This window comes from Aulostomus chinensis, chromosome 4, assembly GCF_037954235.1.
Source record: "Aulostomus chinensis isolate RoL2024-O1b breed Wild chromosome 4, RoL_Achi_v1.0, whole genome shotgun sequence".
Taxonomy (NCBI): Eukaryota; Metazoa; Chordata; class Actinopteri; order Syngnathiformes; family Aulostomidae; genus Aulostomus; species Aulostomus chinensis.
This window is the reverse complement of record NC_141323.1, coordinates 12,129,563-12,156,948: the sequence shown is the minus strand read 5'-3', so window position 1 is coordinate 12,156,948 and position 27,386 is coordinate 12,129,563. Positions and strand designations below refer to the sequence as shown.

General features: G+C 44.4%; 1 protein-coding gene across 7 annotated transcripts in view; it reads left to right on the top strand.

Moving 5' to 3' along the window:
* syt1a (synaptotagmin Ia) overlaps window positions 1–27,386 on the top strand; it is a 192,929-nt gene that overhangs the window by 26,411 nt on the left and 139,132 nt on the right. The window lies entirely within an intron of this gene.

The window sequence follows — 27,386 nt, the reverse complement described above, 5'->3', positions numbered from 1 at the left end:
GAGCTCAGGTGTAGCTGAGCGTTTGAATACATTAACCAGGAGGGTTGTGTCAAACTGTTACCAGGTGACGGAGTGAGTGAGTGTGAGACACCACTTCCATCGCCCAGTGACCCCTCGGCTCATCTCCCGAGGCACAGCTCATGTTTACATACTCTCTGGGAGATTTTTGAAGACGCTCCATTTCACGAGAGCTAACTGAATCAGACAGGCGGAGACGGCGCCGCCGCCTTCGCTGGTGGACGCAGCTCCGAGTTTAGGTTCAGAATTGAAACACCTCGATGAGGGCGGGGTAGTAACCTCTGTACTTTTACTGAAGGAAGTACATCAGTACTGCTGAGTACTTGATCACAGGAAATCATTCCGTACCAGAGAGCACAACAGGGTGGAGGCGTAAATTAAAGAGGTCGTGTGATGTCACCTCACTTTGACTTTTCAGTGCCCGACGTAGACGACGCTTGCTGCAAAATGCAAAGCTGGTCGTGAAAGCACACCGAACCTGAAACATGCTGGATCTCAAAGGCATCCAATGCTCTGCAGGTTAAGTCCCACCAGTTTGGCCCTGTTTTGTATGTTTTTTTTACAGTTTTGTAATCACAGTACCAAGAAGTAACCATAAAGTTAAACCGAATGGTACCAAATCCCTGTTAGGGTCCTGGTGTTGGATTAAATCTGAATGGAACAGTCCTTCCACTTCTTCACACGGCACAGTTTGTATGTTTGCTGCTGTGTAGTTGTTTTTTATATTTCTAAATGTTTTGCTGTAAAAACACATTTCCTCTTCACCTTTTCCACATTTTTATATAATTTACCTCTCAGAAATTACACAAAAAACATCAACCCTTAATGGATTTCTTACCTCACTTGAATCCACTTCTTTCAAAACTCTATTTTATGCACGCATTGATGAATAAAACCAGAAACCCTCACTTTTAGTTTCCCCGTCATGCAGTTTCAAGGGATCCTGACTGAGCCTGACCAGTAAAGCTCACTGCTGTAGTTGGTCTCTATCAGCTGAAATCGGCCTTTCACTGATATGTTGCTGTAGAAGAATGCAGATTTCTTTGCCAATGACCAATCAGTTCAGATCCGTATATTATTTGTAAAATACATCATCAGATCGTTACATGTGATAAACACGCAAGAGTTTGCCATGGCAACATTGAAAGCTGCTGGCATCAAAATCGGGGGTCTAAATTGGGAGTGCTTTTACTTGTAGATTTTTATTTTTATGGATACCAAAAAAAGAACCCAGCATGGCTCCATCACCCCTCTGGACTTGAAGTGGTGTGGTTTAGCCTCGATCAATTCTAATTTCCCAAAATTGGGCCCCAAATGTCTCATTATGAGCCCGAGACGGCAGATGGAACGATGAGGTCACTCAAGTGTCTCCTGAGTGTCATCGTGCGCTGTACACTTGTCAGAGAACCAATCACAGGAGCAACGGGGAAGTCTGAAGTCCGAGCTTTTCCAACCTTTCGGGTTATCTTGAGTGAACTTTTCAAAAAGCCAAAGGCCGTCAAGATAAAAGGGCACCTGCCAGGATGAATTTGCATTTGTCAGAATCTCTCACTTATGATCAGTTAATTAAGAGAAGAGCAGAACTGAGAACAGAAAGAAAACAGAGGTGGAAGAGAACTATCGGCAGAGAGAATGAGGCGGGTGTTTGTTTCTGCTCTAGATAGTAATACAAAATGGAGGATATAAATAGCATCTCTCTTGATGATTTGACCTTGTGTGGCCATTAGGTAGAGTACATATCAGCGAGACTGTCACCACGGATACAGATTATCCACTAGTGATGGATGCTTCAAGACTAGTCGTCCCGCTCTTCTCGCTGGGACTGTCCTCCATGTCCTGTACCTCGCTATCATCATCATCGCCATCGTTTTATCTCCTCATCCAAGGTAGAATAGGAAAGCACTGAGAATAATAGTGGGGTGATGGATTACAGGATTATCATTCTTAAAAGGCCGAGTTGCTGTATGAAATAATGAGGTCTTTCGATGCTGATTATCGATCGAGCATTAATTGCATTCCACTCCAGTTACCATCACTTCGCCACTGCTGCAGGGGGACAGAAACATCGATTGAACCAGCAAAACATAAGGCTGGACCGATGTTTCTGTATCGAGCTAATAATAAACGTAATCCGGCTGACCTTGACTGTAGCAGGAGTGTGAAGGAAGGCCAATCACTCACATTCTGAGACACTGTGAAACGCTGCTTGTGTCGCGTTACTGCGATGTGACGGTGGCTTCTGTGTGAGGCTGGATTCACACTGAATAAAGAACTGTGGCGTTGTGGGCGTGTCGCTACAGCTTGTGTAGCCAGAACTAGAAATCCCAGCACGCATGTCAAAACAACACCCATGTGACGGCAACTCTTTGAGTTCGGCGCAGCTCTGGAAAGGCTGTGACAGCTTTCTGCCAGTCTCTCCTGTTCGGGATTCGAAACATCGCAATGCTACATGCTAAGCCATATTAAAGCACTTCCCACAGGCGTCTTCGTCTCTGATCTCCCGCTTATGCTTTTACCCGCCGCAGTGTGACATCAGGTTTCAGTCCTCCGACAGGGCCCCGCCCCTTCAGCTAAAAGGCGTTAGCCTCATTCAGGGGGGAATGGCTCCTCTTTCCTTCCTCCTCAGAGCTCTGTACATTTTTTTTCTGTCATTTTAGCTCAGGGGCCTGCTAGCTTGTAGTGCTGCTTTCAGGTAAAAGCATAGGAATCAGAGCTAAGGAGGAGAAGACTGAAAGGAACATTAATGGAGGAAGCAAAGCGAGTATAAAGAGCAGAATGGATTTTGTAAGAGGAGGGATAACTTAAATAGAAAAAGGGCAATCGTAAAATGTTCAAGGAAATGAAGAAAATGGATAATCACGCACATGCACAACCAAGATCTCAATCACCAGAGCAAAGAAGCACTTACTCGTTATCAACCTGGTGGAAGCAAATCGCAAAGACGTGCCTTGGTCTCACACAGATTGAGTTATCCTGTAATTTATGCCTCAGCAAAATAAATAATCTCTGGCTCGTTATCACCTCAGTTTGTCATCACATCATCACCCTCGGGTCGCCATCTCTCAACGGCGGTAAAGTAGAGAGAGCGTTCCCAGTAGTTTTCATCGCTAGGCTAACTGGTATCAGTGCATTTTAAAAGGCTAATTAACTCGGTCTGGATCCTGACTGCTTGATCTCTGTGGACCTGCCGAGATATAACAGATTACATGATTAGTCCACACACAAGCTCACAAATCCGTATTCATCTGGCTCGTCTTGCTGCATGCACAAGAAAAACAAAGAAACCCTGATGAACAAACGAGTACTTTTTCATGTATGTGACTTGCTAAGAAAGGCATCAAAGTCTAAAGACCTTTTATCAAAAAATTTGCCATCCTCCATGCCATGTTCATGGCTAGCATCTTGGTAATGAACGGCTACTGTCCAGTCCTTGGTAATCCGTATCCTCTCCGATTCCAAGCTCTTCTACAATCCCATGATCTCTGTCTATACAGCTTCTGCAGCTTTACATTTGTTGCTTATAAGTGCTTTTTACTTGAAGATGAGGTGAACGGTCTTCGGCTCGCAGCTGGTTAATAACTCTAGGCGGTCAAGCAACTGTCCGTAAAACTGAACCAGTTCCATAAACTAGGAACAGTTTTGAAGTGAGTGTGAAAGTAACTGACGTGACATGAGCTGGAATTTACGTTTACATGTAAAACTACAGTGAAATAGGGACCTGGCATGAGGAAGCCTTAAACATGCACAGAAAAGAAAGCGAAACATCAAGTCAGCCAAAGAAGACGTGAGAGCTTGCGGGGCAGCGCTTTGTAGAAACAGTAGCACAGTAATGTTTTTAATTGGCGAAGTAATTTTCACAGGTTCCCCTTCAGTTCCATTAATTCCACCACGCAGCTTACATGAGGTGCTCAATTCAACCGAGCACGAGTGGGACCTCCTCTCACAATAGAGCCAAGATTTAAGGGTCGTTCTCATTTGTGCATTATTCCGTTGGCAACAAAAGCTCATTCTTTCTGCCATCCACAAGCACATTTAAATCCATATTTATCTGCTGCAACCCAGTCGAAACAGTTGCTGTCAAGTTGCAGCGAGTTGGGTAAGATCAGCAGCCGAGCCTGAACAATGTCTAATGAATCCTATTAGAAGTGCCTCAGCTTGCAGATCCAACTGCTCAACTAATTGCGCATAAAAGTAGTCTGAGTGAGTTCCTCAGGTTTTATAGGATGTCATTCACGTTGAGAATGCTTTTCATGTGCAGCCAACACCGCCTTTAGTAAATGTACAAACATAAGTGCGAAGTGTTTTAAGTGGGTTTCATTTCATGGCTTTGTCATGGCTGTCCGTCAGAGGGATTTTAATTTACCCCAGATATCTCGGGCGTATATAGGCAAACGGAGGTGTTTCATTGTGATAGGTGAGAACGAGAAAAACAGCGAAACTTACTTCCAGTCTGAGAGCTGTAATTTTAAAATTCCCTTTAAGAGGAAATTGCTTTTGCCCTCCTACAATTTTTTAATATCCTGATTCATACTCAGAGCTGGTAAAACGCATCAGCTACCCGTAGCATTTCACCAAACGCCGCCCGCAGGTGCTTTGTGGGGAAGTTATTAGAGATTAATACCATCTGGGTGTGTGGGACTGCTGGGGGATGCAAGCCTTGCCCTGTGTGCTCCATGGCTGTCCTCCCGAGCCCGCCACCTCACCTGTACATAGTTGGCAAAACATCCCCTTTAGCCAATGAAAGAGTGGATGAATTATTACTGAAGGGTGTGCAGCATAAAAAAAAGACCCTGGAGGACATCTGGAATGTTTCCTGAATATAATAAGATGTTTAAAATAAAAGAAATAAAGGCCTCCTGTGCTTCCCTGTGATGGAAGTCCACTCAGCCCTAAAGACACACGGGGACATCCCATGACACACCTTCGTGACATGCAAGTATCAAGGCAGTGACCTGGTGGAAAATGGAGGAGGAAGTACCTCCAGGGTAATGTCTGTAATAACCTAATCAACCTCTGTTCTTTTGTGTAATTGTATTTTTGCCTCACATTGTTCCGTTTTTTTTTTTTTTTTTTTCTGTCTGAAATGATTAGATTAGAGGTGCTCCGCTGTGGTCCCCGGTTGATTTAGCCACTCTGTACTGACAGTGTCAGTGTGGAGATGAGCCGAGAATCCAAATTCCTAGTCTTAAGTCTTATTCTCCATTCGTGACTTTGAAGTAGTAATAATAAAATAAACACCAATTTTGTTGAAATTAAATGGAATACGCAGAGAATGATAAAGGCAAATGCATCAATTTGAGAGAAATGGCACATTCAAGCACCACACATAAGTCAGGAAAGGCTAATTGGGGAGTTTCAGACGCGCACCACGTCCTCTAGCCCCTGAATCCCCCAGCAGGAAGAGGGACGACGAACAAAACTGTGTCCAAGTAAGTTGCCTCTTGGCTCTGCTTCACTTTGGTCTTCGCCTCTGGGCGCCCTTGGAAGATGCATGAGTCACAATGGCAACCAGCCGTGTGTGCGCAACGCAGTGGCATGATAGGATGAGAAGTGGGAAGAAAAAAAAAAGCAATTACAATCAGCGCCACCCTGCACCGCCCGGTCCACGACACCACAAATGACCTTGGCGCATTTAAAATGTGCCACAATCATTTGGACTGGGGAAGAATGAATAGTTGTCATAGATACATTCAACTTACTGCCTGGTTTTCCTCCCCGTCAGCTTCTTCGGCAAGTCGCTTTGCTGTATTGTTTGCCGACCCATCAAGGTCATTGCATGCTCATTAAATTCACCCTGGATGGATTAAATAGAAGAAATGCTCAGGCGCATAATCGGCGTTGCAGCCTTAATATTTTCAAGTGACCCCACTGTGAAGATGATTTCATTCCTCTGCCTAATAAAGCCAGGCAAGGAGGCCATTAGCTGTTGAATCAGTGAATCCCAGTGTCTCTGCGGGATGCGAATGCCGCTCCAGTGGCGTGGTCCTGTCTTGCTGTGGGAACCAGATTACAAACAAAATAGAAGAAGGCATCCCTCCCTTCCTCCTCACCTTTTCTAATCCCCCCCCCCCCACCCCAACCACTCTCCGTTACTTTCATTCATGTGCACTATGCTGCCCACCGCTGAGACTTGCCTCTGATGCAAACATCCTTGTTTGTCTCCATGGCAACCAAGTCTGCTGGCTGTAGGTTGTCACGCCAGCCCACCCAACCCACCCCCCGCCGCCCCCATTGCTCTTCCTCACCCATTAGCACTCTACTGTACATCGTTCTACGTGATCTATCTACTCATCGTCATATACAGCTTCCCCCTCGCTGCACCCTTCTCTTGGCAGAAAGTCCAGCCAGATTATGGAATAATGACACTGGTAAAAGCATCAAAGATGGCCTCACTCAATACTCCACCTCCTCCATCTCTGAAACATGACATATTTCCAGTATAAAGATGAGGCAACTGGCTGGGTTCTCCCAGCCAAGCGTTTTGGGGAGCAAACACAGGCCCTTCTTCCAAAACATGTCCACCCAGTTCCACCACAAACACTCATTAGCACAGTGCCAAGGGGCCAAGCTGCCCCCCCCGGTAATAACTAGGCATCTGCTTAAAGTTGATATAATGCTGGCGTACTGGGTAGTCTTGAGATAGTGGCAGGAATTAAAGTTCTCTCTTAAGCTGTTTGACTCCTGCACTTTGCTGCTTAAGACGAAGCATGTGTAGCAACCCCGCTTCACACCAGCGGCTTTAATGGGATCTTTAGAATAAAGCCTGAGGGTAAACTTTACTTTAGAGGACAATTATACTTATTTACTTTACTGAGGAGAATGGAGAGCCAACGCTGCCATGATAATAAGTTACTTCTCCTCTCCCTCTCTTTGATAGGCTGGGCTTGAGGAGCCATTTTGCTGCTGGTGAAATTTCAGAGATTACATTTGCTGCTCCTTATCTCCTAAATTAACTCATTACCTTGACATCCTGCTTTTCCCTCCCTAGGAAGCGATTGGCCTTGAATTTATAATGAGACATGGCCGTCCCCTCACGTCCCATACGCGCTGCCAGAGAATCGGCACGAGCCTTTAACTCTCAGCCTCCTTCTTGGCATTGATTTTTGTCAGTCAGGCAGAAGAATAACCTTGATTAGACAAAAAAAAAAAATCATCTTCTTTTATATCCTGATAGTGGAAGCGGAATTCTTAAACGAATCCAAAGAAACCGGCTACAAGACTTCTTTTTATTGTTATTGTGTCTTTGTTAGGGGAATAAGTGTGATTTGCCCACCCCCCCCAAAAAAGGCAAATTCTTTTGTGTATCCTGGAAATAAGTCCTGCAATAAAGATCCTTGAAGTCTTACTGTCAAGCTTCCATCCATCCATCCATTTTCTACTGCTTATCCTCTTAAGGGTCACGGTCCTGCTGTGAGGCTTCAGCGCTGACCACTGCACCACCTTCCCGCCTGTCAAGCTTCCAAATTTTGTGAAACCACATAAAATGACCACGGAATGACCCGTAACGGCACATTATGTGAGGAGGTGAAACATCTGTTAAATAATGAAACAATGTCACGAAGAAGTCAATTAGGATCCTTTTGTCGCGGAGGATGTGCAGAAATCCTGGGTGGTGGCTGATAAAGGAAGAGGGAGGAGTAACAGGAGCACTGAAGCCACCTTTACTCATGAAGTGAATACAGATTGACTTAACTTAAGAATTATGACCAAAGGAGGCACATAAAATCCAGGTCCAGACGCCCAAGGTAGTCTTGAAAAGCAACAACACTGACTGTGTTGTAGGGACTCTTTGAAATACTTTGAGTGTTCAGGCTGAGGAGTTTCACGCTGTCATTTTATTTCCATTGGATGCTAATGTTGTTTTATGATGTAGAATACGGTGTTTCGCTGTTATTCACCAACAACCTTGTTTTGAAATTACTTTTGCTATTTGGGGAATGTTTTACATCCATAAAGTTCATTTTGTGAAAGCCGCAGCTCAAACATCCATCTCCCAACGTATCTCATCTGAAGACATTTACACTCTGCCAGCAGAACCTGATCAAAGGCACAGGTTCCCTTTATCTGCTGCAGTATCTTCCAGTCAGAAAAAAAAAAAAGTTTGAAAGGCGTAGAAAACCCTTGGCGTGACGTCAACCGTCGCTACTCCCTAAATGGCTTCAATTAGACAAAACATTTCAGTCCTGTCAATCACAGCCGTTCCTTGAAGCTCACACTAATTGCATATGCAAATTGCCTGAGATTATGAGTTTGTGCCGGTTGTAGGGTTTGGTGATTGCGAGTTGAGATAATGGTGGATTTCCTCACATTCACATCTTGAACGTTGATAATGAAGAGGCAGCCACTTACGAGCGTGGCTTATGCATTCGTTTGGATTGCAGAAGTCTTTAAGGCAGCCACCATCGACGGCAAGCGTTCCAGTTTGAGTCAAAATCACTGGAGGTATTTTTGTCAGACCAGATGTGCAGGGGATGACGCTGAATATTAGTCAGCCTTCTTCTGCACATTCAGTAATATGTGTTGTAGATGATTCAGAGATATTTTTTTTCCTTGTAATATCAGATTAGAAACAAATTTGGCTGCCACAACGAGACTGTGAGCATTGATGCTTGTATGGAAACTTTGGCCTTGCAACCGAAACCGTGGTACAGTGTTGGAATTTACTGGGGAATGCTGACATTTGAAGGAAAAATGTGCCATGTGATCAGTCCTGAATGCGTTGAGATTGTTTAACAAGTGTAGCAAGCCCAAAAGAACCCAGGCAACACAAGCAATCATTGGATGTGATATACCAACAGTTACCCCTGACACCTCTGTGTGGGAATGCTATCTTGCTGAGGAAAAACACATGCTGGAGCAAAGTGTAAATACCTGCAGAAAGTGTTGAAATTGATGCAATCACGTCAGCCGGACCACATTTATGGATGGTCAGGCTCACTTTGTGATAGTATTAGGTTCTGGTTTCCAGGTGGAAATGCAATCTCTGCTGCTTTCATGAGAGTAAAATTGGTATTGCAAGTTGAAAGGTCACAAAATCTTTCCTGCCTGCGCCGTAAAAGTTACATGTCTACAAATCCCTTGTCTCTTACTTTTGTGCATTTATGCAATTTTTGCTAGGCAGAAATGCTGTAAAATCAGTAATGTAACAAAGGAAGTGAACTTAAAGCCTGCCATTCAAGCCAGAAACACTGTTTATCACAATGAGCTATTCTCTGGCAGCAGAACAACACACTCTGGCTCTTCAGAAAAGGTGCTGAAAGCAGCAGAAAGGGCAACATTAATGTCAGAGCATCACGCCAGCTCACACAAACATCCTTGCCACGCTGAGCCCCACAGCACCTCTGGAACCGCTCGCAGATTATGAGAAGCTACAATCAATAAGTGCGGAGCCCGTCCTCCCACTCTGGCTGACCAATCCTGCTAAGAGCCCCCATGAGGCCCGAACAACTGCAGACAAGCACAGAACAGATATCACTGCTCTGGCTGCAAACCTGCAACTTCCATGTGTCCTTGTGTTTAATCAATAGACAACCTGGTTTTATGAAACCATAAACTCAATGGCACGGCAAGCTGCGAGCAAACAGATGCCGCTTCCTTTATCGTGATTAACCAGGGGGCTGTTTGCTGTGTCGATGTGGATGCAGTGAAACGTAGCAGCCACTAGATACTGCTGCAAGCTGGAATCTGGAGGCCCCATGGGCCAATGAGTTATGTAACATGTGGAGGCCACAGAGAGCCAAGAAAAGCTGGTGTTAATCCACCTGTAAAGACTCCAGAAACACAATTTACTGAAATGAAATTGGACATTTCAGTTTCAGTCTCTCAGTTTTTGTTGATAAAGAAGGAGCGTGGAGACAGTTACTACAGATGATTCAAACCTGCGTTAAAAAGCCAGTTTGACCTGTTCCAGTTCCCACAGCGGTTGTACAGTGTCGTCCAAACAGCACTGGAGTGTAGCATCTTGAGCTTGGAGCTTCTTGGTAGCTGTGGTAAAAGCAGCATGGAGGACAGGGAGGATGTTTCTGTTGTACTTTTTGTACTACAGTCATTTTTCTTTCAACCTCAGTGCTGACTGAAGATCGCGTGAACACAGATGCTCAGATTTGTGCCCGAAGACCACGTAAAGATGTATTACTGAGAGCCTGGAAGTACTGGAAGCCGACTGCAAATTAGCGCGTTAATCTGGGTTTTATCCTCCCATCAATGCCTGACAAATCGGTGACATGAGGAAGTCGTATACCTGGAGACGCAATCGGCAACCTGTAGAATGAAGCGCTACGGGGTCATTTGACAATTGGAGGCGAGTGCCATTTCTCATTTTGTCTTTGATAGATGTAGAGGGGTGAGGGTTTGGTGACCCGTCGCCATCGAAGTAACTACCTGCTACAGAGAAATCCCCAGACTTTGGTAGACAGAAAACTGGTGTCTGGTATAAACCGTGTGTTTGGACAGAGTGAGATTATACAAACCCTCCTAGTTTATTGCTTCGACTAAGATCCATGATGCTGGAACTTTTATTTCATATCTGCTGTTGATAAAGATGGCTTTTGAGGTTGAGAATTGAAACTGAATCTCAAACGACGTTGAGCTTCAGTCTAAAGTTCTGTTTATGAAAGTAAACTTTAAATACACAAAATAGTTGGACCCCACTCCTTGACTGTTGACGCTTTCATTTCTGTTGACGAGACCTGTTATCGTCACTTAATTGGCTTCAGTTCCACTTTGGTGCGCTTGGGATTCAATTTTGCAAACGCTAATTTGCTCTATAATTTGAAAAGGCAAAAATCTTGATTCTGTACTTTGATCAGCAAGTCACTCCTGACTCTTGAAGCGGTAAAAAAAAAATAATTAGAAGATTGTAATTTGAAGCTCCAAACTCCATATCTGTCAGAGGCCGTTAAGCTTCTGTCGAGCTGTAGCTCAGTGTTGATGTGTTATGTGATTGTGAGGAGGAGGAAGAGGAGGAGGAGGAGGAAGAGGAGCTGTTTGCCTGCCGTTCTTGCGTCTCCACTGCCAGTTCATCACCAGCTAGTCGGATAGTACTTCTGAGGTGTGTCAGTAAACATCGCTGTCCCCTCTGTGTGGTTTGCATCAGTGTACAGTAAACACAGCCACTGAGTCACGACTCCTCCTCAAGCTTTAGGGTCACCACATACTAACCAGCTCTGTTTACCCTCCATCTTCTTCCCCCTGCACTCCTGGGTAACTGGCCCTGTCTTACTCTGTGTAGCAGTCTGAATGCATATATGAGATTTACTGGAAAACAGCCACAGGGCACTTCTTCTGCTCCCTTGGATTTGCATGATGCGCTGTAAACCATGTTTAGAGCGAGCCAAGTGCACCCTCTTCCCCTCATTTTCTTGGTACCTCTGCTAAAGTGGTTCCGCAGATACCGAATTATGTATCCCTGTGTTGACCTGCTCCAATAAATCTCATTTGATTTTTTTTTTTAAACTGAAAATGTTTACGAGCTTGACATTGCACCTGTAAGGCATCAGCCTTCTGTGAATGACTGGAATACAGGCCAGACCCATTGAAATAACATTATACAGCATATTTAGCTTCATCTAGCAGGTTGACATAATTTGGACTCGCCGATTTAAGCAGGATGATGCTGTCTCCGTCTGTTCCCTCTCAGTCAGTTCACACGGTTCAACACAAGTACAGAGATATCACGCTCACACGCTAACCTGCTGAATACATCTCTAATCACACCTTTAGGCAGACGATATGTCAATGGGTGAACCTACATATACCTCACACACACTATTCACCTTGCAAAGAATACTACTACTGAGTCAGGCCAGATAGCTCCTGCAAATTAACTCTCTTGCAGTCAGAAAATCTACTGCTTGCAATACAGCCTCTGCCAGTATTAGCTTTCATAGCTAGCTAGCTTTCAGCCCCGGAGCGCCAAGCTTTTCTGGGTTCACTTCAGTCAGAAAAAACAGCTTGAATTAAGTAATTTAATCAAATCAAGTGTTTGCATCCACAGTTTCAACATCGGTTTGATGGACTGTAGACTGTTGCTTCTTTTATTCCTCCTTCTAGTTCTTCACATTTGTCTCCGCCCGTGGTAGCTTTAGCCTCCGTGAGTTTGTAGCGCTGCTTTCAGGTACAAGAAGTTAGTTCAGAGTTCTGAATCGTGTCAGAGTTAAAAGGAAGATGAAGTTTACAGAGGTAGCGAGGGAAAAGGAAGAGTGGGAAAACCAAGAGCCTTAATTACTCTTAGTTTATCGGGGTAAGAATAGCTGTTAGCTGCTCCATTTTAGCATACACACAACTGCTGTGGGTCCAGATCGACAGTCACAACAATGACACTGTAAACTTGACAGTGTGACCAAAAGCTACCTAATGTTTCTATTCCTCTCTTTTGTTGTGTTCTTAAAACAAGTGGTTTTCCTATTTAATTATAGTGTGCTTCTTTGCAGTACTATGCAATCCTGCATTAACGGTCATGTTTTTTTAATGTGACCTAGATCTATGTTTTAGATCATTCGGGTGTCTGCACGATTTCTAAACTGAATTACCGTCAGGGAACCAGGTTGATATTTATCTGATTCTCTCTTACAGTGGCCTCTCATTCTGACTTAATCCACAGTCTTTAACAAAAGCCTAATTTCGCTTGTATTTTAGACAGGATTTGGGGTTGTTGAGAGGATTACTGTGATAACGTGATACAGCTGGTGAACTAGTCTTTTAAATGTTGAATCGATATGGAGTTGCATTGGCTTGGTCTTGGTCGTGTGCCAGGATGGGGATCAAGATGACTCCCTTCCCTGTTGATAAAAATAACCCAATGCTCTGTCGGGTGTAGCTGAGCAGGAACTGCGCAAGCTCCTCAGTCCCTGTGAGATTGACCTCTGAGAGCCTGGACATGCTGCCTGTCACTGGGAGGGAGGTGTGTTTGTGTGGCCTGGCTGTGTTTTGCTCTTAAAGATTTGATGGTGTTACCAGGGATGAGCAGCATCACCGAATTCACACTGCCTATTTGTGACTAAATATTTAATTAGAATAATCGGGACGTCTCCATATGTGATGCGAAAATGGACACAATGTTGATAAATCACTGAAAATCAAAAACATTAAATGTAGTAGAAAGAATGAGGTGTCATTTAAATGTTTTCATGAGTATAATTTGATATTAAACCTAAGCTGTGGAACCAAGCATCAGCTGTAGAAACCCCTATGAAAGAAAAACTATTGCTTTCAGTTTTCTTGTTTATCTCTTTTTTTATTTACTTTTTTGAAAAAATGACATTTTCTGACTCTTTTAGTTGGATTGGATTGGTTGGATTAGTTGGTGCTTCTATTTCATGTCAGAAAACTGGACTTGTTGTACATATACTACATTTTCATTTATTTAATTTTGCTCATCAAGTACTACTGTAGGTGCTCTCGATGTTAAAGATGTTACATTTTAGTTCAAAGAAACCAATATAATGTCAGCTGTCATCACTGTTCTGTGTCAAATGAATGCCTTCAGTGTTCAGACACACGTTGGCTCTCACTCACTCACTAAAACTGATTCCAAGACAAATAATATACTCTTACAGGCTGTGGTATCAGGCAGTCTTAAAAAGCTTATTTTGTTTGGATTTTTCTCTCACAACCATTTGATGAGCCCTGTTGGGGGTCCCTCGCCCCAGGTTGAGACCCACTAACATGAATCCAGCGGTAGAGACGCAGGTGGGGGTACTGCAGGGGAGCAGAGATGGGAGATGGGGGAGTCTATCTGTTTAATCAGGCAGCACCTTTTACACCATCTGTAACCATGGTAACCATACGCAACAACAACAACAGCCTCAACGCACTTCAAATCAATACAAAATTATGCAGCTTTTATTGTAAAACAAGATTAGAACAAGCAACAAAAGACTACAAATTTCCAAAAAGTGGATGCAAAAGACTAAACCTCCCGTCCTCACCCGCAGCAGCAGCAGCAGCAGCAGCAGCAGCAGCAGCAGCAGCAGCAGCAGCAGCAGCAGCCAGAGCTGAGCCTCACTGCAACCGCCAACTCTCTCATTAACCTGTGTCATGAGTTGAGCGTATAGATGTCGCCCATCCCGGACCCCTCCCCACCAGGGTGACTCCTTCTGTCCTACCTTCAGTCAGGGAGTCAGTGTGTCAGATGTTTTATTCAACACAGCTGCATGTATTTTTGGCACCTGGTTGCTTCATCAGAAAGGGAGGAAGGGTGGTGGTGGTGGTGGTGGTGGTGGGGCGTGTTGAGGGTCTGTAGAATTGGGGCACTATTGCTTCATGTTTCTAAACCTGCCAGACCACCGCAGGCTAACATCAAACAAGCAGAACACCTGTTTCCACACAGCGTCCCTCGTTCACCCTCTGCCCAGATGAAAGGAGCAGAAAGTTTTAGACTGGGAGGAAATTGCACCCAGATCAAAGTCATGGCGTTGTTTAAATGGCGAGACAGAATGGTTCTGAATTGATTAATGTTTTGGGGGTTTGTGTGTGAAGCAAAGTATGTCCAAATAATACGTCTTTGTTTATGATGTTGGTTAGCAGTTTTTCATTTTTGAGGCATCCAAAGGCATCAGATGTCAGACAGACTTTGGTGTTGCGCGTGAAACAGGACTGTCAACGTTGTTCAGAAAAGAGCATCAGCACTCCTGATGAAATAATACTACATAGACAACTTCAAAAGTGTCATTTCAGTGGTATTGCATGGTATCTGATTAGGATCAGGATTACTACTTGTATTTGTTCGACTTTTAATTGTTTCTCGCCAATGTGGTTTTGTGCCCAAAAGGTGGTATTGTATTATATCCGTAGTGAAACAAAAGCCAGATTGAGCCAGGTTAATTTTGTTTGAGTCTACATTTTGTTTTATAAGGAAAATGCTGTCGACTCCGGCGGCTCGGTGGTGCAGTGGTCAGCACTGTGGCCTCACAGCAAGAAGGTTCTGGGTTCGAGCCCCGACTGGAGCACGGGATCTTTCTGTGTGGAGTCTCCATGTTCTCCCTGTTCCTGCGTGGGTTCTCTCTGGTACTCCAGCTTCCTCCCACAGTCCAAAGACATCAAGAGGGACCAGGTTCATCCAGACTCTAAATTGACCGTAGGTGTGGCTGGGAGAGCCAATGGTTGTCTGTCTCTATGTGTTGGCCCTGCCATAGACTGGTGACCTGTCCAGGGTGAACCCCGCCTCTCGCCTGAAGGCTGCTGGGATAGGCTCCACCCCCCACCGCCCTTAACAGGATAAGAGGTAGCAAAAATGGATGGATAGATTTTGGAGACTCAAAGACGAGGTACTTTCAACAGTGCTAACTTAGTTCTGGGTTTTAGGACTCAATCCTATGCCAATCTATTCTGGTAACCTCATCGCCTGACAGGAGGACCAATATTCAAGTGCACACGAGTGATTTCAGAAGGGAGCAGATACACAGTGGGAGCACAATCATTAGATCAGACTCCAAGATGCAACTTAAATCAACTGTAAACTTCATTTCTCATGTCTGTTCGTTGTTACGCCCCCCCCCCCCCCCCATGCGCCTCAAGCTTTGTGAATACTTTCAGTCCATATCCACTGTAATCATCATATAAGCCCTTTGGTTCGCCGTCCCATAAATCTATGAGGAGAGATGAGGTCTGCACATTGACTTTCATCAAGGCTGATTAGTGCAACAGTTTCAGACACTCTGGATGCACTGATTCCCATTTTGGAAATACTAGGCTATATTAGGCATGGTTATTTAGCTCTGGCTTCTGTTTGGAGCACGCCTGCTTGTTGTTCAATACTGGCTATTAGCGCTAAGTGAAGGAAATGGATGCTGACAGACTGTGCGCGCTCACATGCACACACAAGGTGGAGCGTGTTGCCCGACTGCTAAATTTAAAAACCACACCGTTTTGTCCTCTTTTGTGATTTAGGCTCTCTAGAGTCACGTCAGTGGGGTGCTGGTCCACTCAGCTCAAAGGCAGGAAGAATTATTGACTCTAAAATCTCACGAGTGTGTCCCAGTCCATTCTTGAGGAACGTTCGCGACCTCATTAGCATTTTGTTTCCTCAAGGTGACCTTGACCTTCAGAGAAAATCTATGGTATACTTGGGTGCTTCCCTCCGTGTTTGCAAAGATGACACTTGTGTAACTGAATACAAAAGATCAATACTGTTCTCATTTATCGATTGCTGGATTATTGCATCACAACTGCACGTCACAAATGCGCCACATGCCCTTTTCAGAGCAGCAAACAGCAATTTGAGACTCTCATACCTGGAGAATGTTTTATTTTGCTTCCAGAGGAACACAGTAGGTCCAGCAGAGAGAAGCGGCTATTAAAATGAACGGGAAGGACATTTACTGCTCATCTCGCCGTGGCACGCTTCACTCCAGGCAAGCATTCAGCGTCCAAATAGACAACACCATGTCAGCTCTCCGCAGCCCATCAATCTCCCTTCCTCCCCAGGAGTGAGCAGCCCCGTGAGCAGATAAAAAGCTAATCAAACCCGCTGCCGTGTAATTCATCACTGGCTGCTGGTGAACGTTCCATCTTCCAGTCCTTCCACTTGCCCCTTTTGGCAGCACCTCAATTTCTCCGACAACTGAGGCGTAATGGTGCTGACGGGCTAACAAATCAAATCTCTGTGCAGTCATCGTTTGCCCTGTTAAGATATTGATGATCACAAGTATTAGCAGATATGCACTGAATATGTTCTTATAAAATTCATGCTCATTTGATCCTGCATTTACATGCACGTCGTCTGAATGTAGTTTGTTTTGCATTTAAATGTCACTAATTAGATGAAACTGCATGGACACATTTTCCTGCAGTGCCTTTACACTGCCTTGGTTCTAATTATGAACATCAACTCGCACAAGTGCGGTCCAGTCAGCTGCAGAGAGGCTCAGTCACTCCTTCTCTGTTTTCATGCAATCCCACTTCATTGGGTCTGTTAACAGCCTGACGAAACCTTCAATCTCCTCAGGGATTACATGAGTACTTCACTTTGGAACGGCTAAATTTGATGTTCACTGGCCTGTGTACCCAATAGTCAAAGACATAGAAACGGCACTCAACGGCAGCGCCCATCAAAATAAATTCTTCCGGTCGGTAGGTTCGAATTTGCCTCTTCTGTTTATCCATTCACCACTCCCTCCACCTCTGTATACAGATTTTTTTTGGGGGGGGGGCTTTTACTGACTTGATATCACTTCCTACTTTTGTGTGGTCATGTTGAGTTCGGACACAGCTGTTATCTGGCTCCGTCTTCGTGAGATATACCCCTCTGTTTGCCCAGCTGGGGCATTTGTTTCCTATTTATCGAATCTGCCTGTGCTGATATTCCCTGAATGAAGTGAAACCTGCAGCCTGAAGATGGTGTTTCCTCACTTTGATGAAAGAGAAATCATTAACATTGAAGTCAGTGTGGGGCGTGCTGAGGATGAAAGGAGCCCAGTTCATTATTACTCCCAGAGTTATTGAAGGTTGCCACGAAACGGAATGTATTAAGGATATACAAAGAATTCAGATTGATAGGGCAAACGGGGCCTGACGCGAATGAACCGCTCTGATTTTTGTATCTGTGCCTAATGAATATTAGCGGAACCGTCACCGCTAACCTCAGTGGAGTCTGCAAAGGCAGCAGGGAAATAATTTTACGGCGAATTAAAAGAGGACGGGACGTTTGATGTTTGCCTCCCTGATGTGATGGTATTTCATGGTGTGTTGTCTTTGCTCAATTTTTCAAATCCTCAGACCCTCTTGACCACAAAGCTTCTCATCTTTCCCTGTTTTTTTTTCCCCAACACCGTATCTGTGAGCCTGTCAGGGAAACACTCACGCCACGACTCATTTAAGGGAACAAAGAACATTTCTGTCCTCATTTTGGTTTCTTTAGCACGTTCGCTTTTGGAAATGTGCTTAAGTTTCCCACAGTGGGGTGTAATTTTATTGCAGGTAATTCATTCATCCTTCAAGCAGATCACATTAATCTACATAAGTGGCCTCTTGGGGAAGTGTAGGATTACATCCATATGCAGGATTTACACAAACTGCAAAAGATACACATTCAGTTGTTTGATTTTCATTGCACTATTTCTCTAAAAGATGCAATTAAAATTAAATAAAATTGCAATCGTTTTATCTGTGGTGTGGTAATCCAATATTGTCCTTCTTGTCTGGCTTCTCTTGACGGAGCTGATATGTTCTGAGAGTGAAAATGAGAGTGAGAAGGCCATCTCTCTCCCTCTCTCTCCCTCTCTCTCAGGAGAAATACACTACAAACACACGGCTCTGTATTCCAGCCAATGTCTGGCTTTTTCTGTGTGACAACATGGAAATTTTGACATTTCTTTGGATTCAGGATTCATCATGGTCCACAGGGCTGGGGGGTAAATAATGATTTCTATTCTAATGCTGGAGAACTCTATATGGTCCCAGCTAGTATGATATTCTATTATTTATATCTGATGATTATATTTTCTGTCTAATAGACACGAGGGGTGAGTGAAAACACGCCTCTTTCTCTCGCCATGAGCCTGCAAACCAGCAGCTCTGGATACTTCTTAGGTGTGAGATCAGATTGTGTCTCGTTTCCTGACAGCATCTTCTAGTTTGATCGTAGACACGTCTTGTGTGTGTCTCAGTTATCGGTTCTGCTTGTAGTCTTCTTCCTTTTGAGTGAAACTATGCAACTGCCTTTTTTGGGAAAAAAAAGGCACATTTCCTGCTCGAAATGTCATCCACAAACTGTCAAATCGAATTAATTTTGATGAAAGGAACGTCAGCCATCTTGTTTGGACAGGTGACCTCAAAAACTCTTAGTATTTCACATTTTTAGAGCTTTTATTGTGAAACTACTCCTGTGGACCAACAAGGCGCAGCAGCTTGTGTACGTTGCAATGCGTGTTAAGGCCATGTTATGTTTGTAGTAACCAGTTTGAAATCATTAAAATGCCACCTAACGGGGAAAAAAAAGCTAATCAGGTCATATGAACAAGATAAACTTCTGAACACATGATTTCTCTGACTGATGTACTTGAAGTCCATTTTCAGTGTTTGTGTGCTGGAAGCTTCAGACTCAATCAAGCTCGCCTCTGCAAAATGTTGGATGAAGAGAAGCCCCTGAAATATCTGGTGTCACAAACCGTGCTTCTGGAAATCAAATTTAAAGTGAGCGCAGAGAGAATTTACACTTCCACCAGTGAATGTGGGGTCAAACCTAAAGATACTGCATGAAATACAACGCCTTGAGTGGAGGAGGACTCCTAATAACAACAGATACTTATTAAGGGTCCTGGTCTGTAGTTTTGAATACTTGGTCGTCATTTTTCTTGGTGTTTTTATCTTCAAAATGCAGAAGTAGGAATCAGTGAGTTGCTATTGGCTGACTGTCTTCTCTAAAGACTAAGTCTGATTGCACTTCTGGCTATTTTCCCTCAGAAAAGGCTCCCTGGGTGCACTGAGACTACGGGGCAGCTCACAGTGTTTACCATCGTAGTGGAGACAGCAGTTGTGTTTAGCTCATGACTAACATTGGAGCTGCTGGATGTACTGTACCACACAGTTGATCCAGCACTGTACAAAGACTTCCTGGAAGGCTTTCATATCACCATCGCTCATCTCAGCCTTGTATTTAAATGCAAATGAGGTTTCAGTTAAGTGTTGTATTCTGCTCTTCCTCGTCTTCACTTCATCCCATCTGTACCTGTGTTGCAGTACACTGCATAAAGCCTGTCTGTTCCTTTTATTTTTCGATGTAAAAGAAGGGAAACATTTCCCATTCTGATTCTTTTTAACCGTTTAAAATTTGACATCAGATTGTCAAATTGCTGCAGCTGAAGCTGATTTGTCTCAAGTCTGAGCCCAAATTTACTGTAAAAATCAGTGGAAAGGAAACTGCAAGCTCAGTCGACCTCCTGATGCGTGCTGGGCCAATTTTAATGAGCCGCTTTTTCTCCTTTCTAACCCATATTCAGCTACCTGTGGTAACAGGACTCTAGAAAATGTTAATATTATGGTAAAAAAAAATGCTACTGTGCCACCCTCCGAGTCCAAAATGGTGGGATGTCAAGTTGGATTTGTTTACTAATTAAATGAGCAAATGCTCATTGTGCCATATACACATATGATAACTCTATATAATATTTAATACACAGCATGCAGTTGACAAACTCGTGGAAAGCATCATTATTAATAATTGAAAAGGGCACAAGCATCAGTGCAAACCAGCCAGAAATGGTGCCATAATGAGCTAAGTTACCAGTAGAAGACACAAGTGGACGTGATGAGAAAACACAGGAGAAGCAGTTAATCCAGGAAATTCTGGGTTGAGGAGCGGGAGGTCGGGGAGTTCTTCCCGAGTGCAAACCTTCACGTGGTCTCTGGTAATTCTTCTGACGACTGTCCAGACGTGTCAGTATCTGTCAGCCTTCCGTGTGACTTCCGCTCAACTGGGGCTTTGGTACAGTAGGCGGCGATGCCAGAGACCCGCGGGGCTCTCCGTTCCCCACAGGCTAGAGCTTCCTCCACCCAGCCCCCTCGCGCTCCTTTTGGCTCCAAAATGAGCAGGAAAAGGTCAAAGCCTCCTCCGCTGCCTGCTGCGTTATTTGCCCTTTCTGCTCGCCAAGATCCCCCATTGACCTGCAGTCAGTTTCCCTCCCTCTCCGCTGACTCACAAACACACGAGAGTGATCCACCCCAGGTCTCCGTGGTTGTGCTGTCTTTTAACCTTCATTACAGGAGCCCACGAGTGACCTGATGTGAAAACTGTATTTACAGCTGTGAAAGCTCATTTACAATTTCTTCCTGCACAATCCCTCAAATGTCCAGGAACACAAACCATTCGTGAACCCGTGCAAACCGCTGTAGTGGCAGACTCCAGCAGAATGCTGGACACTGATTTGATCTCTGTAATAATCTGGCCTGATTCAGTAGAAACCAGTTGGTTGGGGAGAGATGATTGTTTGGGCTAAAATACAAATAAATACGTGCAAGAAAAACGGCGGCAAATGTCCCCCCAGTGTCTGGAATTAGCGCGTCTTTTACTTCGGGTCAGTCGTGGGTCAGTCTGAATTTTTCCAGGATTCATGCTTCAGATAATTTGACACTAATGAAATCATAATTGGGAATGTTGTTGTTGCCTACAGCTCCTGCTAAATCCTACACACTGGTCCTTTAACACTTAACGCTTTGGACATTTCAAAGGTCAAGTCTTCAAATCCACATGAGGGAACTCTACCTCGTCACAGATAGGTGATGACCCGGAGAGGCATCATCCGGTCAAAAAAGAGGAACTTCTCAGACCTGGAGATTCTAATCCTCGCATCATCACGAAATTCCTCTGGCGCCTGCAGCAGTGCTGCGCTGATGTACTACGCCGCACCGCAAAGTCACTCTGACTTGAAAACATAGGCGCACGATCTTGAGATGAGATCTGATCGGAGATGATCAATCGCCGCTCCTACACCTGTTACATCTCCCGTAGAGAGGGATTAACCTGGCGGTGATGAGCCACACGAGCACTGTGTTGGAATGTAAGCGGCGTTCGTTTATATGAAAACACGGAGCACTGTAGCGTTCATCAAGATTTAGCCTGCACAGATCCAGAAGCAGATACGACGGTCAAAATACTGTAGCCCCACCTGCTGTAGAGGAGCACACAGTGACCACGGGGAGGGAGAGAGAGAGATTCATGGGTTTAGAGGCTGCATGTTTCTGCTTCTCTGCTCCATAATTATTCATGCAACTTGCACACTGCAAGTTATTTATACAGTGCGGGTGAGTGTGTTGCCCAACTGCCACGCATCTTCTGATTGGTGCAGCTGCTTTTCTAGGTCAGACATGGGATCACACGCACACACACATACAAATATTCTCTCCCTCTCTCTCACACTCTCACACACACACACACAGCCAAATGCTTCCACAGGGAGAAGGTGAAAGTGTGCATTATTTGCGTGGTTCCTCATCTAAATATAAACATGACTCACGGCGAGCGATGGCACTTGTACTGACTCAAGATGGCGGCATACTATCAGTGGTTCTTCACCAAGTCTGACAGCCCCCCCCCCCCAGGATTCTTTTCAGTTCTTTTGTCATCACTTCTGAAAAATGCACCCGTTCTACATGGCGAGAGACACGCCCAAGCTCTACTGTATGAGGGGTGGATCATAGCTGTTGCTTGGGAATAATCCATTGGTAATAAATGAGGCTCTGCCAGCTGTTGTGTGATGCACAGTATCCCAACCCCCCCGCCCCCCCACCCCCAGGGGTGGTGATCAGGTGGGTGCTCATCTGGCAGCAGCAGAGACGGGATGAGACTTGCTCTGCCCCATCGCGTCAGACCCTCCCTCTCTCTCTCTTTCTCTCTCCCTCTCCCTTACAGTCTTGCTCGGTTTGGTCGGTGCTGAAGAGAATCTCGCTAAAATGTAAATGTTAGGCTGTCGCTCCCGACTTCTTACAAACTCACCTGAAAAGCTTCTGTCTCCTAATTTATGCAAATCTGTTTATGGAAGGAGAATCTGAAAGTTCAGATTAAGACAGATTAGCAGAGCAGGTGAACTTTCAAGAAAACGCACACATAAAGTCTTGATGGGTAAAGCAGACGAAAACTCAGGCAGTCTGTTCTCCGCTACTGAATTCCTCGAGCGTGCGGCAACCGAACTGATGTTGGCAGGTCAGACGATCAGGGATGTACAGCTGAGAGTCAGAGTCCAACCCACAGGTTTGTATGTTACAGTAACAAGAATTATCGGACCAGGACCAAAAGGATTGGACACAGCTATTAAATTAATAGTACATGCATTCAATGACTGTATACTGCTCAAATCTGTGTTAGTTTAGGATTATTGCACAGGTGTGTGTGTGTGTGTGTGTGTGTGTGTGTGTGTGTTTTCTTGAATTAAAGATCAGTGTTAAAACTGTTTCCTCACTGCAAGAAGGTTGTGGGTTCGAATCCGCCTCCCGGCATGTTCTCCCTGTGCCTGCGTGGGTTCTCTTCGGGTACTCTGGCTTCCTCCCACAGTCCAAAGACATGGTAGTGAGATTGATTGGAGACTTGTAGGCGTGAATATGAGTGGTGATGGTCTCAATATGCATGACCTCTCCAGGGTGAACCCGCCTCTCGCCCGACGACCGCTGAGTTAGGCTCCACCCCCCAGCAGACAATGGATGAATATGAACGTGTTTGAAGTCCGTAACTTAAACCTGCGGGTATCGCCTCAGTCTGTTCACAACGTCTCACATGTCGCCTGTCATCTGGTTCGGTATAAACCAGGACTCCTGAGAAGGTGAGCGTTTGTCCGCCATCACAACAACAACAACAACCGGCTGTCAGGTCAAGACCCCGCGAGGAAGCCAGGCTGCCCGATCCGCCCCCTCTGATACGGTTTCTGACAGTTTATGCAGAATTTCTTGGACTGTGCAAACCACTTGTTGCATCAGCCGTCTGGTGTCCAGTGAACGTGCGGTGGTCCCCCTTCTTTGCCCTCAGAATATTTTTTCCTGTCCCTGGCTCCCTAGTCCCCCCCCCCCCCCCCCCCAGCTGGTTCTTCTCCTCCCACCCAGCCCCTCCCACAGTGGCTGGGTTGGCTGCTTTGTTTCCAGGTCTGATCGCTGTAACTGGAGCCCATGTGACCCTTTTTGATCTTATTTGAGTCAAACCTGTTGGTCTGACTGCCAGCGTTTGTCACCGCATCGATCATTTCGAGCGCAGCGACAGCGTCTCATTGGTCATTGTTTCAACCTTTGACGTTTTCTTTTTCAGCTCCTTTGTCACCACCATCAATCACTTCTCAGCCTGAAAATGAGAGGAATAATTCTGATTTCTTTCCTTTCACCCGTGTTTCTCTCTTTCACTGTTGGTGGGATATGTCAGATTATCATTCTTGATAGAATGAACATATTCCGGGTCTGACTGTACCGGCTCGGTGTGTACGTGGGTGCGGTCGGTTATTTCAAGTCCAGACATACTGCAGACTGATTGCTGGACCCCTGAGGGGACAAAACCTTTAAAGTGCACTCTGTCACTTTACATTTCCAGCCTTTTATTAACATTGCATGCAGCAGAGTACGAGGCACAAGAGGACATCGGCTGCTGCTTGGCAGGCAGCCTCCTGCCTCCATTTGGGCTCAGACGGTGTCGTGAACCTGCTCGACTATCGGAGCACAGTTCGTTCACTAAAGATGTCTTTCTTCTTTTATTACAACCCGATCACTGCATACCAAACTCCTGAGTTAGAGGAGTTACATGCAGGACTTCTCTTTTTTTTCCCCTATAAACTTTATTTTTTAGAAGTATTTTCCCACAAAAACCAAAACAAAACTTCAGTCTAAATCAAGTATATTTACAATTAAAAAACAAACAAAACTAGATAACTTTTTTCTTGCCACCTAATTTATTGACACTATTTTCCAACTGTATGAACTTCAGGCTGTTGTCAGTGACTCATGATTTAATAAAGATTTCTAAACGACCAAACAGCATCAACCACCATCCATATGGTGTGGACAAACAGTCCAGAGTACGATCCATACTTGCTCCTTGAGTTTAACACTAGAGAGTAAAGATACAGAACCTCAAAGAGCCTCATCTAATTTTGTCAAACTTTATATAAAATAAAATAAAATATCTTCTGTACAACAATGACAAAAATAATGGAATAGTAATATCCTGATGTCCTACAGCAGTATTCAAGATCCTGGATCTAAAACTTGATCCAGATCAACAAGTTAATCTCTTGTTCCTCTGAATGTGATCTATCTTCCCATCAAATTTCACCCGACAACCATACACGCCGGTGATCACATGACCTCCGTGGTGGAGCAAGGCAACAAGGGGGAGGGGGAGAAGACGCACTTCCTACATAGAGCAATCAAAAGCCAGCTTTTAAACTTTTTAGGTATGAAAACTGTATCCCAGTTTTTCAATTAAGCCAACCTAAGTTCTCCACACAGCACCTTTAATTTGGAGTGCATTTTACCCTGTTTTTCTTTTCTCTGTGGTTCCGTGTCCATTCCAAACTATCGACTCCGTTCAGTTTGTTGGCTGAAGCCACACTTCAAGCTTTCCGGTCCTGATCTGAGTCCTTGTGTGTGGCAGCGGCGTAATCCCAGCATCTGTCTCCCTTTTGTATCTGCCCTTTCATTTGATATAATCCATTAAGAAAGTTAACTAAGCGACTGTGTGCAGAATGTGTCCTGGCTCTGTTCCATACATCAGGAAACTACAGCACAGAGATTCGAATACGTGTGATGGAAATTAATCACCAGCTGTGGATAAGATAAACACCAGGAGAACAGATATACATGCATAAACATCACACCGGTCTTATCAGATTAGCATGCAAAACGCTCCAACTGTTTTGATTATTACGGTTAGTATATTTGGTGCTCATTTGAAATAGGGGAATTGAATTGCTTTGGCCTTATATGGTGCAAATAATCAATCAATCCTTTCATTTTCCGGATGCTCAATTTCCCCTTTTAATTAGAACTTAATGTTCATAGGAATTGCCAAAATGAGGACTGTAATTTCCCAATGCCAGACTATATTCATTATCGGCACTTGGTAAACAAAGGCCTCCATTGTTGAGAGGCGCGGTCTCAGGCCACAAGTTCACAACTGATCCTCTTTTATTTGCATTGGCAGCGTATTACATGAGGCAATTACTAGTGTATTAATGACTAAATGCTGAATGAATCCAGACCCGACCTGCTGTTTTGAGTTGGTGAATGACTCGTCTGATATCTGCGAGCGGTGGGGTGAGCCCCCGTGCAGGTTGTGGGTGGAAGGGGCTCGTGTGGCATCGGCTCAAGCAGAGATGCGTGTTACATAAGGTGGCCTGTTGAGTCACGTGACCCAGTCCAGGCCGGACTCAACTGCTGTGCCATGTTTGACGGAGCCTGAGTGTGTAAGCGAGCTGAGTGGAGCGGCGTCACCTTGGAAATGTCGACAGTGTTAGGCGGACGTGTTGTCACAGCATTAAAAAATCCACCTCCAATAACATGAATGTTAGCCATTTCTGCTGAAGCTTTTATCTGCATCGCCTGTTCCATGATTGACTTTAACTCAGTTAAAGACTTCTAATTCAGTTTATTCAAATGTGGCATTACAGGTTTTATGTCTGGTGTTTACTCAGGATAACATTTAGTTTGTTTCCGCCATTTTAAAAGAATATTAACTGTAAAAAAAAAACACCAAAAAAACCTCCTGAGGTTGAGTTGAGACTGTTGTTGTAACTCATTTGTTTTTTATCAGATTGGCAGTCTGACAGGTACATTAAACTCCATTTAATGCAGTAATAAAGCAGCCGGACAAAATGTCCCTGAAGAAGCTTTAAATGTCCGACCTGACTGAGGTGAATATCAGCGAGACCTCGCAGAACAAAGTAACTGGGCACTGTCAGAATTGACCGTCAAGGAACACAGGAGAAGTTCTCAGAGAGAACATTGCTCCGTCGAGGTGTGTTATTAAAATCCCTTCATAAGTGGAGGTCCTCCATCACCAGTCCAAAGGTCACTCGCTCCAGGAGCTCAGCAATATTAAAATAAATGGCCTCAAATATGTTCGTTTTCTAAAGATATTGGCTCAATTTATTCTAGAAATAGATGTTCTGGGTCAGAGATCCAGGAAGTGTTCAAACCTGACGGGTTCTTCTTTCACCATTTCACAATTGGATTGGAATTTGACTTTGATATGTCCAGAAAAATACCGTTAATGTGTAATTTGATCAAGATCATCTCCGAACACAACTCCCTTGTTCCTTGTTCTATCTAATATCTATACGTCTGTGTTGGTCCCTTGGGTTCTGATGAGTTTAAGTCCTGTTCTCAAGGATTGTGGACTCCTGTTGTTTTTTGCTTTCCTTGGGCAGGTTCGTCTTGAGTTCTGATGGAACCTTTTCTCAGTCCCGGTTTTATTTTGAAATCTCGCGTTATCCTTGTTAGCTTTTCTTCCTGTTTTTGTTTTCCCTCCATTTTTGCGTGTGTGTTGGTTCCTCAGCCCCCCCAGAGGTTAAAAACTCCACTGAAACAGAACCTAAACCAGAGTTAATTTCAGGTCCATACTATGGCTGAAGTACACCGTCTGAGACGACTCTGTTGTGGTACTTCTGTTGTACTCAGTTGGAGTAGTTCTACTGCTCACGTCTATTTGTTCTTCCTCTACTGAACGCTAGTGTGGTCATCCACATGATAAAACACAATGATACTTTAATCAAAAGGATGAATGCCGAGAAATACTGAAAAAATACTGGCGATAGAGGCAGGGGAGCACAGAGTGTCATGGGTAAAATCTAGCTGGGAAACCTGGATGTTTTAGAACTGACTTTCAAAATCGTGGGAGAACATCAGACTCTTGAGTCAGCCTCCTGAGGACAAACTGTAAGCATTCCGAAGAGAAAACTGGG